At 46.1% G+C, this 13354-nt stretch overlaps 1 pseudogene; it reads right to left on the reverse strand.

Moving 5' to 3' along the window:
- Positions 1–3144: 3144 nt before the first annotated feature.
- LOC119280860 lies at positions 3145–5067 on the reverse strand (annotated as a pseudogene).
- Between the last annotated feature and the right edge of the window lie 8287 nt (positions 5068–13354).

The raw sequence follows: 13354 nt of genomic DNA on the forward strand, positions 1-13354 counted from the left end.
GTCACATACCAAATTGTACTTCCATAACTGGTTCTGCTTGCAGAGTTTTTTGAAAAGATTCATCAGGTTCTTATTTCTAAACTGTGAGAAGAAATTAGCCCCCAGATGGCGCATACACCAATGGCTCTGCAAGTCCCGCCATGGAGTTTGTTCCTCAGGGCCTGGGTTTGTCAGTGTCCTTATCGCACTGAGTATACCTGCGTGCCTGTCATGAAGGATGCACACATTGGGCTTCTCCTTCATAACTGATATTTTCAACTGCCTGAAGAACCATGTCCAACTTTCAATGTTCTCACTCTCCACAAAAGCAAATACGAGTGGGACAATTTGATTTTGGCCGTCTTGACCTATGGCTGTTAGGATCTGACCCTTGTACTTGCTAGCGAGAAAAGTACCATCAACACATATCATCGGTCGGCAATGCCTGAAAGCTTCGATGCATACACCGAAAGAGAAGAAGAGACGATGCAGCACCCTCACAGTTGGGAACTCTGGCATGAACAGGTCTTGGATATCGATATAGGTACCTGGATTCCACTGCTGCAGGGTGTGGAGGAGCTGGACAACAGAGTCATATGCATCAAAATAAGAACCAAATCTCCTCTCAAGCGCCGCATGCTTAGCCCTCCAAGCCTTGCCATAAGAAATTCGGTACTTGAACCTGGCGAAGACTTTTGTCTGGACTGCCTTCACTTCCATAGCTTTGCCCTGCACTATCTCATCGTAAAACAACTAAGCAATAAGCGTCGATGAAAGGTTGGCATGATCTTGAGGGATGCAGGGAATAAGACAAGTGTGATTAACTAAGTCACTGATCATCCAACTTGTGCCATACTTAGGGAGATAGCCGTGCACCCTGGCAGGACAATCTGCATTCCTGCATACCATTGTCAGGTATTTCTGACTTGACACCTGAGCAGTGAAAACCCTTTGCGTGGACATTGCCCAGTTTGTTATTGTATCCTTCAGAGCTTGCTTGTTGGGATACATAGCACCCGTTGCAATATTATTCTGGTGATATTGCCAGGCAGAATCATGTCCATCGTTCACGATCATAGCAGATGAGAAGTCATGATTCCACGATGCAGGATTCAGGACCTCCTCTGCATTTTCTTCTTCATACGACTTGTCTGAATCATAGGCATGACCCCTATCAACATCGGTGTCTTCTTCTTCCATCTGGTCCTGCATGTGCCCATCTACCTCGTCAGCGTCCACCTCACCATTGTATTCACCATTGGCATTTCCCCCTTCTACCTGACTATTCTGCCCTGGTTCATAACCATCAGCATTTCCTCCTTCTACCTGACTGCTCTGTCCTTGTTCGTAACCATCATCTCCAGCATTTGACATAGATAACTGCCTCCCCACACTGCTCTGCCCAGGATCGTAGCCACCCTTGCCTTCATGTGCAGTGACGTCCTTCACGACGGGAAGCACTAAGGCAACAGGATTGCATCCCCTTCGTTCACAACCTTGTAACCACCGCACCCAATCGGAGTCTCGCTCTATTGGCCTCAAATAAAAGTAAATTATTGTACTTGACCATGTCCACAATCCATGAACACCGACGGTGTGTGTTTCAGTATCAAGACCTAAACTTGCCGCAATCCATTCTTTCAACTGACTAACAGACCATGTTTGAGGTGCGCTCATTGGCACCTCTATGTGAGTAAATTCACTCAGATCAGCTCCCATCTCAGTTGTTTGGACAGTACCATGACCGTAGTAAAATATGAACTTCACTACATCAGACTTCTCGGCTCACCTAGTTATTTTCAACAATGATATACAAGTATTAAGCAACAACTTAAAATATGCGCACTAACAAATATTACACATGTCTATATATTAGCTAGCTATATATTACGGAATATTAACGGAGCAACTAATACTACCGGAGAAACTACAAATTTTTACACAACTAATTAGTTAACATCTAAATATATTTACGTATACTACCGGAGCAACTAACAATTATCACACAACTAATTTATTTCACATCGAAACATATTAACAAATACTACCGGAGCACCTACGAAAAATAAAATATTGGTTGAAATATACCCTTGAAGCGTGCGTGCGAACGACGAACGACGACCTTCAATCACCGGAATCGAAGCAGTAAACTCCACCAAACTGCCGGAGCTTCACCTCCACCACCTCCACCACACTGCCCCAACTTCACCACCACCTCCTCCACCTCCACCACCGCAACAACCTCCACCAATGAGCTGGAAAAAAACTCCACCTAAATGCTCACCACGACCACCATGAGCTACCCCATCAGTAGATCGAGGTCTCTTTTGGTTGTCCTAACTAAGTAGAATCCATTCACGGTGCCAAATCCGCGGAAAAACGGTTCATTTGGTGTAGAAATTGGGGTCATTTTCTAGTATAGGGAGGAGAAAGAAAGAACAGAAGAAGAACATAGAAGAGAAGCACTGGCGCGTGGAAGAAGAGGAAAAGGGAGCCGGGCCAGCCGCGCACGACATGGGCCACACCCTGTCGGCCAGCAGCTGACCGATCGGTCAGCAACAAGCCGACTGGGGCGCCCCGTGACCAGCCTGCGCCGACAGCCACCTCTCTCCTCCTCGCGACGTGGCCTGGCTAATGCGCGGCCGACACGTGGTAGGCGGGCCAGCTGTCGGCTTGCTACTGGCCAACTACATCCAGCCGGCCTGAAGTGGGCTGACTAGGCCCAGTCGGCCAGCAGCGGGCCGATGGTGTATTATTTTTAAAAATTATATATCATGCATAATATTTATGAAAATTAATAAAAATAATGTATTATTTAAAAAAATAGCCATCAACGGCGTTGGTCTAGTCTGACGTCGGGCTTCTTTCATACTACAGATAAGAAGTGTTTCCCTAACAAATATCATGCACTGCCAATTTAACACGTAGATGATATGACACTGTAATTAAAGAATAAAGAGAAGATAGCAGTATCATAGATCACCAAACAAGGAATTGGTAAATAGATCTTGTACATAACTTTACATTACAAATGGATAAATAAGATGATACTATGATATGCACTATACAACAGGATGATAGTAACTAAAATAATACCATGCGGTATGATACTATCCGGTGTGGGATGCCTACAACTTATTTATTATACTATACTACTAATGAACATCAGTGAGCTTTGCAGTCATCAATCTCCTTATGGATCGGCACATTATATGGTGACGCCACCAAGAGTAGATGGTTGCTTCTCTTTGCCGTCAAGCCTACAACGGTGTCCATGTCCAGCTCATCCGGCCGCATTCCGGCAGGGAGGCTCCAGTCGAAGTAGTATAGAAGTCGTGCCACGACGAGTTCTACCAAGGCCAATGCAAAGATGTTCCCAGGACACATCCTCCTTCCACTTCCAAATGGCAGGTACTCTAGCTGTGTACCTTTGTAGTCCGCCGCGTTGTCCTCGAACCTCTCTGGCCTGAACTCCTCTGCATCCTGCCAGTACTCGGGGCTCCTCGCCATCGCCCATGCATTGACGAAGACGCGAGTGCCCTCCTCGACCTTGAGCCCGCGGACGTCGCAGGTCTCCCTGCAGACACGGGGGAGCAAGAGCGGAACCACCGGGTGAAGCCTCATGGCCTCCTTGACTACCATCTTTGTGTAGCATAGCTCTTCCATGTGAGCCTCATGGTCTTCTGGGTTCTTGTGGTTGAATGCACACTGCACCTCCTTCTGCGCCTTGGCCATTGCGCTTGGGTTCCTTATGAGCTCCGACATGACCCACTCGGTGGTTGATGCAGTCGTCTCCGTCCCTCCAGCGAACATATCCTAATTAGTCGGTCACAAAGCATAGTTTTCACTTTCAATGAGATGTCTATGAAATTGATTGAAGTTCCATAATTTTGTTGACACAGAAATGTTTACATTTCCGTCAAAATCATTCGGCAATTTCAGAACTACATGAACATTCAAAAAATTTCTCAAATCTTCCAAATATCTAGTTGAATATTTTAAGTGAATGATTCAGCCCTTTGGCTGAAATGCAAATCGAGTCACTGGTATTGATTGAATTTATTTTGGTGCTTGTTGAAATATTTCCGAAAAGTGAACTTTAGTGATTTTGTTGCAAATATTTCTGAAAGTGGAAGTGAAAACCATGTCACGGAGTTGACATGCACAAAGATGAAAATCCCGTTTCATATACTCACCGCTATGACTGCCTTGATGTTTGTGGTGCCCATGGGGACCTCGAGCTGCCCCTCATCCCTGATCCGAAGCAAGACTCTCAAAAGGTCCTCCTCGTCTCCCTTCTTGTTCTGCTCTCGCCGCGCCTCGCACTCCGCGATGATCTTGTCAAGGACCGTGTCGAGCTGCCGGCGCGCTCGCGAGAGCCGGCGCTTCATCCCACTGACGACATCGACGAACGACAGAGACGGGAAGAGGTCCCCGACGCAGAGGCCCCCGCTGCTCCTCAGAATCACCTCGATCGCCGAAAGGAACTGCGCCTGCAGCTCCCCGGCGCACCCCTCGCCGAACGCCACCTTCGCCGTGATCGTGTTCGTGCACGACATCACCAGGCTTCCGAGATTAACCGCCTCGCCACCTCGGCCGGCAGAGCGGATCGTGTCTGACGAGGCGCAGGATCTCGCCACCCCTGACGGGCGCGAACTGCCGGACCTTGCGCGCGCTGAGGAGCTCCGTCGTGCAGAGCCTGCGCATGGTCCGCCAGTACGCGCCGTAGGGCGCGAAGGCGACGTCCAGGTTCCCGTACAGGCAGATCTCCGAGGCCAGGATGCTGGGGCGCGACGCGAAGCTGAGGTCCTTGTCCCGGAGGACCTCCTGCGCAGCCGCCGGCGAGGAGATGACGACGGCGTCCACCTGGCCCAGCCTCAGGTACATCACCGGGCCGTGCTTGTTGGCCAGGTCACGGAGAGCGACGTGCGGCAGTGGCGTGAGGAGGTGGTGTAGGCTTCCGATGAACGGGAGGCTCCATGGACCAGGAGGCCTTGCTGCGGCTTTGGATTTACGGCCAACTAAGGACAAAAGGATCGCTAGTGAAACGAGTGAGAGGAACAGGAGGGCGGCTGCCGTTAGCTCCATCAGTGTGGAATTACTTATTTCACAAAGCTCGTTGTTTTACTTGAGAAGAAGAGCGAGGGACCATCTTATAAGCCTTGTGATGAAGGCTCCAGTGGCGGTAGGATCCAGTTTAGACAATGCCTATTAGATTGTTCTAACTTCTAATATAAGTCGCGAACTGAGCCTAGCTCGGGTGATTAGGTTCTTTGTGGTGTTCTCATTTTTCTGGATTTGTTTTAGTCTTTCCGGCAATGTTCGTTGAGTGTACGAGCGTCTGCGTCAGTACTATATTTTTTTTTAAGAAAACTTCTAATATTAGTCACCTGTTTGGATTCTGCTTGATTTGTTCGTTATGAGTACTCTGTATTTCCTCTGCGATCAAAATACAATGCCTGTTAGGTTGTTCTAACTTCTAATATAAGTCAGAATTTACAAAATTTAATCAGGTTTATGGAAAATAATATGAATAGACAAAAGTTTATTTTAGTCCCTCAACTAATTGACAAGTGCAGCTTTTGTCCCTCAACTTCAAAATTAGACAACTTGCACTCTGATTTTTCCAGACCGTATGCTTTTATTATGTCTCTATCCTAAATGGAAGTGATTTCGTTGATGACGTGGAATGGGTTTTGACCCCGCGGTCCAAGTTTAGGTGGAAGGGTTAGTGACGGCAAGAACTGTGGTGACTGGAGGTGGTCCTTGGTGGCGTAACTTCCTCCCGCAAGAAAAAAAGAATGGGTTAAAATTGAGAGGGAGCAAAACCCCCTACTAATGAGTGATGGGTTGTTTTTCGAGAGTTGAAAGCTTTTCTGGAGTTTACAGTGTTTGGTTTACTCCCACGGGTTGTGGGAGAAGACACAACACGACTTATAAGGGTGTGGGTGTCCTCTCCTAACACGCTAGTCTTTTGGGGGAGAGGGTTCAAGGCCTCTCATAAGTCAGTGTTAGCGGAACCGGGATTGCGTGGCAAATGGTATCAGAGTCCAGGTGTCCGAAATAAATTTCGGTGGATTCACGGGTGGTCGGTCATGGTTGGTGGGATGGAAATGCTAGTGTTAGCAGGCCCATGGTGACCGATGTGTGAGGGAAAGATTGTTGGGTTTAGTCCCACATCGGTTATGGAAAGAGATAGAACACGGCTTACAAGGGTGTGGGTGTCCCCTCCTAACAGGCTAGTCTTTGAGGGAGGGGGGCCCAAGGCCTCTCATTAGTTGGTGTTGCTCTCCGGTTGGGTCTGATTGACACATATGGATCAGAAACGCTGGTGTTAGTGGACCCAGAATTGCGTTACATAGAGGACTACTGATGATGAGTTGATGGGTCTAACTCCCAATAGTTACATTTTTTTGGAGTTACAAGAGTTTTGGGGGATGTGTTAGAGATGATCTAACCGTACTTGGCAAGCTTTCTATAGACTCTGCGCTTTGATTTCTTATGCTTTGCTATTTCAGCTTTGTATTTTCTTTTCTATTTTGGCCTTTTTGCCTCTATTTTATTAAAACTATGTCTTGTTTGGTTGGTTGGAGGTAATAATTAGATAAAGGAAATATGAACTGGGTTATAAGATCAAAGCCACCTGTTTGGTTGTAGGGACTGGGAATTAAAAGGGATCGGGAGTGGGAGTTTAGCACCACATGGCACATGTGGTAAGATATCCTCAAAGTCTATGGGAAGGAGTTTAGAGTCTAACAACCCCTACCATTTTAATAACAGGGAAGGGGTGAAAATAGGGATGGAAATTATGAACATCTCGAACCTTCAATGTAACTTAAGTTGCAATCCCTTACTTTCTTCTTAATCATTTATGAATATCCACTAACACTAGTAGAAAAAGGGCCTAATGTGAAGCTCATTAGTCCCAGTTTGTATTTGAACCGGCACTAATGTGATCATTAGAGCCGGTTCCAACGGCTAGGCGGGCGGCTTGCATTAGTACCGGTTCGTGGCAAACCTTTAGTACTGGTTCATACCACGAACCGGTACTAAAGAGGTGGTGGCAGGCTTTTGTCAGGCTGGGGCCCCACCAGCAGCTCTAGTACCGGGACTAGAAATGCATCTTTAGTCCCGGTTCGTCTAACAAACTGGTACTAAAGGTCTTCCTATATAAACCCCTTAGTCCATCCCGAGCGCTTTGTTCTTCCCCTTTCCTCTTCCTCTCGAGCTCACACTCCATTTTTGCCAAAATTTGTGAAGATTTGAAGGCACCCCATCCATCCAAGTGATCACAAAGGTTAGCAACTTTTTCCTTTCATCTCTCATTGCGAGATTAGCTCTTGCAATGCTCTATAAGTATAGTGATTTGTGGATTTTATTTTGGAAGGAATTATATGTGGTAGTATTTGATTTATATGCAATTTGAGGTCAAAATAACTCTTAATTTGCATATGTAGGTGTGGTTTACTTAGTGCCTTCCCGTCTCCGTCCTAACCACCGTCGATCGCCCGCACCGTCCCGTCGCCAGCTCCACCTTGTGGTGAGCCTCTTGTTCTTATCTTTTTAATATAAAAAATCATGTTTGTGTGATTTAGATATATAGTTACTTGTATAATTATCTTACCCATACGTTGTTTGTTATACATAGCGCCATGGTTTTGATATCCGTCCCCGTCGGCCCTTGATACATCTCCAACGTATCTATAATTTTTTATTGTTCCATGCTATTATATTATCCATCTTAGATGTTTTATATGCATTTATACGTTGCTTTATATGATTTTTGGTCTAATCTATTAACCTAGAGCCCAGTGCCAGTTTCTGTTTTTTCCTTATTTTTGAGTTTTACAGAAAAGGAATACCAAACGGAGTCCAATTGACGTGCCCATTTTTGATGATTTTTTATGGACCAAAAGAAGCCCCCAGAGTAAAAGAGTTGGGCCATAAGAGTCCCGAGCCGTCCACGAGGGTGGAGGGCGCGCCCCACCCCTCCTGGGCGCGTCCCTATCCCGTGGACGACTCGGAGACCCCCCTGACGTGAAACCGACGCCAAAAATTCCTATAAATACCACCCCCTCCCCCAGAAAGAAACCTAGATCGGGAGTTCCGCCGCCGCAAGCCTCTATAGCCACCAAAAACCAATCTGGACCCTATTCCGGCACCCTGCCGGAGGGGGGATCCATCACCGGTGGCCATCTTCATCATCTCGGCGCTCTCCATGATGAGGAGGGAGTAGTTCACCCTCGGGGCTGAGGGTATGTACCAGTAGCTATGTGTTTTATCTCTCTCTCTCTCTCTCTCTCTCTCTCTCTCGTGTTCTTGATTTGGCATGATCATGATGTATCGCGAGCTTTGCTATTATAGTTGGATCTTATGATGTTTCTCCCCCTCTACTCTCTTGTAATGGATTGAGTTTTCCCTTTGAAGTTATCTTATTGGATTGAGCCTTTAAGGATTTGAGAACACTTGATGTATGTCTTGCATGTGCTTATCTGTGGTGACAATGGGATATTCACGTGATCTACTTGATGTATGTTTTGGTGATCAACTTGCGGGTTCAGTGACCTTGTGAGCTTATGCATAGGGGTTGGCACACGTTTTTGCCTTGACTCTTCGGTAGAAACTTTGGGGCACTCTTTGAAGTTCTTTGTGTTGGTTGAATAGATGAATCTGAGATTGTGTGATGCATATTGTATAACCATACCCACGGATACTTGCGGTGACATTGGAGTATCTGGGTGACATTAGGGTTTTGGTTGATTTGTGTCTTAAGGTGTTATTCTAGTGCGAACTCTAGGATAGATCGAACGAAAAGAATAGCTTCGTGTTATTTTACTACGGACTCTTGAATAGATCGATCAGAAAGGATAACTTTGAGGTGGTTTCGTACCCTACAATAACCTTTTTGTTTGTTCTCCGCTATTAGTGACTTCGGAGTGACTCTTTGTTGCATGTTGAGGGATTGTTATATGATCCAATTATGTTATTACTGTTGGGAGAACTTGCACTAGTGAAAGTATGAACCTTAGTCCTTGTTTCCTACCATTGCAATACCGTTTACGCTCACTTTTACCACTTGCTACCTTGTTGTTTTTATATTTTTAGATTACAAAAGTCTATATCTATCATCCATATTGCACTTGTATCACCATCTCTTCGCCGAACTAGTGCACCTATACAATTTGTCATTGTATTGGGTGTGTTGGGGACACAAGAGACTCTTTGTTATTTGGTTGCAAGGTTGTTTGAGAGAGACCATCTTCATCCTACGCCTCCCACAGATTGATAAACCTTAGGTCATCCACATGAGGGAAATTTGCTACTGTCCTACAAACCTCTGCACTTGGAGGCCCAACAACATCTACACGAAGAAGGTTATGTAGTAGACATCAAGCTCTTTTCTGGCGCTGTTGCCGGGAAGGTTAGTGCTTGAAGGTATATCTTTATATCTTGCAATCGAATCTTTTTGTTTCTTGTTTTATCAATAGTTTAGTCTATAAAAGAAAATTACAAAAAAATGGAATTAAGGGTGCCTCATATGCTTCATATTTTTAATGTCTTCCGTGAAAATAAGGATTCCTATAATTGTGCTCAATTTCTAGAGGAATAATGCATTAAAATGTTTGGCACTAAATCTTTGAATGATGAGCACGATTGCAATGTTGTTAGTATGAATTCTTTGAATACCCGTGATGCTAATGATATGCAAAGCCACAAGCTTGGGGATGCTATGTTTGATGAAGATGATATGTTTAGTCCCCCAAGTTTTGATGAGCAAATTTATTATAATGAAAGCATGCCTCCTATTTATGATGATTATTGTGATGACACATATGCTATAAAGAATAAATATAACCATGAAATCTGTCATCATGATTTTAATTTTCAATTGGATTATGCCTCACATGATAGTAATTTTGTTGAGTTTGCTTCCACTATTCTGAATGAGAAGAATTTTGCTTATGTGGAGAGTAGTAAAATTTCTATGCTTGTGCATCATGAGATTAACACTTTATGTGATGGATATATTATTGAATTCATTCATGATGCTACTGAAAATTATTATGAGAGAGGAACATGTGATCTTACATATTGCAATAATATCAAGTTTCCTTTATATTTGTTGAAAATCTTGAAGTTATGCTTGTTTTGCCTTCCTATGCTAGTTGATTATTGTTCCCATAAGTGGGTTAGAATTAAATGTTCTAGTCATATGCTTCATGATGCTCCCATTATGTTTTAATTCTTATCTTTTATGAGAGCATCATTAAAATCATCATGCCTACCTAAAAAGGCATTAAAGAAAATCGCTTGTTGGGAGACAACCCAATATTTACCCTTACTGTTTTTGTGTGTTCACATGATTATGCTACTGTAGTAATCATGTTTTGTAGCTTTTGTTTCAATAAAGTGCCAAGTAAGACCTTTGGGATGGCTTACAGTAATAGTTGATTTGATCTTGCTAAAAACAGAAATTTTTGCGCGCACGAAAATAATTTTAATAAATCACTTAAACGTGCTTTTCAGTTGATTCTTTTTGAAGAAGATTAACAAACAAATTGCTTAGGACTTCCTAATTTCTCAGATTTTTTGGAGTTACATAAGTATTCGAGAGTTACAGATTACTACAGACTATTCAGTTTTTGACAGATTCTATTTTCTATGTGTTGTTTACTTATTTTGATAAATCTATGAGTAGTATAAGAGGGTATGAACCATAGAGAAGTTGGAATACAGTAGATAGTACACCAATATGAATTTAGAATGAGTTCACAACAGTACCAAAAGTGGTGATTTATTTTCTTAGACTAACGGAGCTCATAAGATTTTCTGTTGAGTTTTGTGTTGTGAAGTTTTCAAGTTTTGGGTAAAGATTCGATGGACTATGGAATAAGGAGTGGCAAGAGCCTAAGTTTGGGAATGCCCAAGGCACGCCAAGGTAATATTCAAGGACAACCAAGAGCCTAAGCTTGGGGATGCCTCGGATGACATTGCCCTCTTTCCTCTTCGTTCATCGGTAAATTTACTTGGAGCTACATTTTTATTCACCACATGATATTTGTTTTGCTTGGAGCATCATTTTCTTTTGATAGGATTTGCTTGCTGTTATTTAGAATAATGTTTTGCATCTTTCTTTTCAATAAAAATGTCAAGGATAGCCTTTACCATGCTGCATGGAGCCAGCAGAGCGTCGCGTCGCCGTCCAGCTTCTCGCCACCGCCACCGCCCTGGGGGTACGCATCCTCGCTTGGCTACGCCTACATGGTGGATTCAACCCCAACATCACCTTTCCACATGGCCAGCGCGCCTCGCCTTCCGGTCTGAACCCCGACCAGCACATCCCCTCGCCGGCGTTTGCCCACGCCCAGTATCCCCCGTACAACTATTCGCTGCCGGCGTACGTAGCCTCCTCGATGCTTCCTCTACGTCTTGGCGCCCTGCACTTCTCGCAGGCCTCATCGTCGCATTTCGGCAACCCCGATGCGACGGAAGCCGACATGGACAACATCATCACGAGCGGATCGGTCGCCGCTGCCGCTGACCCCAGGTTCCACGCGTAAGACTACACAATGGATATCACCGATGACATGGACGACGAGCTCGACGACGGCGAGGAGGAGGAGGAGGAAGAAGAGGAGGAGGAGATGGAGCCGGCGCCGACGAGGAAAGGGAAAAAGAAGAAGTGGGGGGACCAGCACGGGCGAGCCGCGTGTCAAGTAGACGTCCAAAGAAGATGAGTGCTTTGCCGAAGCATGGCAAACCGTCAGCCTCGACCCGATCACCGGCGCGAACCAGAACGCCAACAAGTACTGGATGCACATCAAGTCAGCGTTCGACGAGTGCAAGCTGGTCGACCCCTACTTCGCCACCATCCACATGCAGCGCGATGCAAAGGCCATGTCCAACCATTGGGCGATCATCCAGACGCCCTGCAACAAATGCCATGGGATCCTTGAGGAGACTGCGGCTCACCCGGAAAACGGTGCCAACATCTAGGGTCAGGTATGCAAAGCCGCCGTCACTCGCTTCTTTACGCAGTGTATGTCGCCGACACTTGTTCTTCGGCTGCGCAGATGGTTCGGATGTTTACCATGTACCGCCAGGACAGCAACAACCAAGAGTTAAAGTTCCTCCAGGTGTTCAGCCAGATCGAGAAGTGCGAGAAGTGGAGGGATGGCCGACGCATCCTCGCCAAGGCCAAGGAGACATACAAGCCAGACACGCCTGCCCCGGGGGCGGCCAATGGGCACCCTGACGGCAACAAAAGAGCCAAGACGGCGAAGGATGCCGCACCGGCTGCCGAGCGGCTGCAATCATTGATCGAGCAGCATCGCCGACGCCAAGAACCACGCCGCCAAGAGGGAGGAGAAATCCGAGGCACGGTGGTCGGCGTTGATGACGAACAGCGCCATCAAACTCGACCTGCTCCTGACCAACGTCGCCGCGAAGAAGAGGAACACCGACCTGGCATTCTTGATGGGGGCGGACATGTCGACAATGGACGAGCAGGTCAAGGCATGGTACCTGGCAGAGCGCGGCCTCATCTTGATCCAGATACCTTCAACCACTGCGCCTACGCCCACGCCGACCCCAACGCCGACGCCCAGGCCGAGTGGTGAAGCCACGCGGACGCCCATCCCAGGACCACGGCGATGACGAACAGCCCGAGCACAGAAGCCCCCGTGTCGCCGAACAGCCCGAGCACAGAAGCCACGTTGTCGCCGACGCCGGCCAGTCCCATGCCCGAGGAGCCCGTCGTTTGATGCATTTCTTTGTCTACGCGTCCTTCCTTTTGAGCGTTGAGCTATCGTTTATGTTTGATCGCCGATCTGTGGCATGGTGGTCGCCAAACTTTGTGGCAGATCGCCGAACTTAGGGCGTTTTTTTGGCAGCGGGAAAAGACAAGTTTAAATTTATGTGCGCTTTGGGGTCGAAACCTGAGTTCGCGGCTGGGAACTCCATCGCCCACAGGGCGCCGCCGGCGCATTGCCCAAACCAATATCGCCGGGTGCGTTGGGGGGCGAATGGCTGGAGATGCTCTAAGTCCTTCACGTAATCACTGGCGTGCACCTTGGATTCTTCACATTTCTATTGATGCTCAAATTTGTAAAATAATACCCAGTTATGGCATGTAGTGCACTGAAGAAGCTCAAAAGATTAATCCTCTGTACGGCCTGTACGTATCATATAAATAATTAAAAAAACAATCTTAGAAGTCAGCTATGCAATCTAATGAGCTAAGCGACAATGGCTGCTAAGGGCATCTACCAAATATGGTATTGACATTGGTAGGAAAGATTTGGTGGCGGCTAAGCGTTCAAGTTTTATATACCAAGGCAGGAACTGAAGAAAATCCTCTAAAGTTAGAGAAGCA

Source organism: Triticum dicoccoides, chromosome 3B, assembly GCF_002162155.2.
Source record: "Triticum dicoccoides isolate Atlit2015 ecotype Zavitan chromosome 3B, WEW_v2.0, whole genome shotgun sequence".
NCBI classification, from domain to species: Eukaryota; Viridiplantae; Streptophyta; class Magnoliopsida; order Poales; family Poaceae; genus Triticum; species Triticum dicoccoides.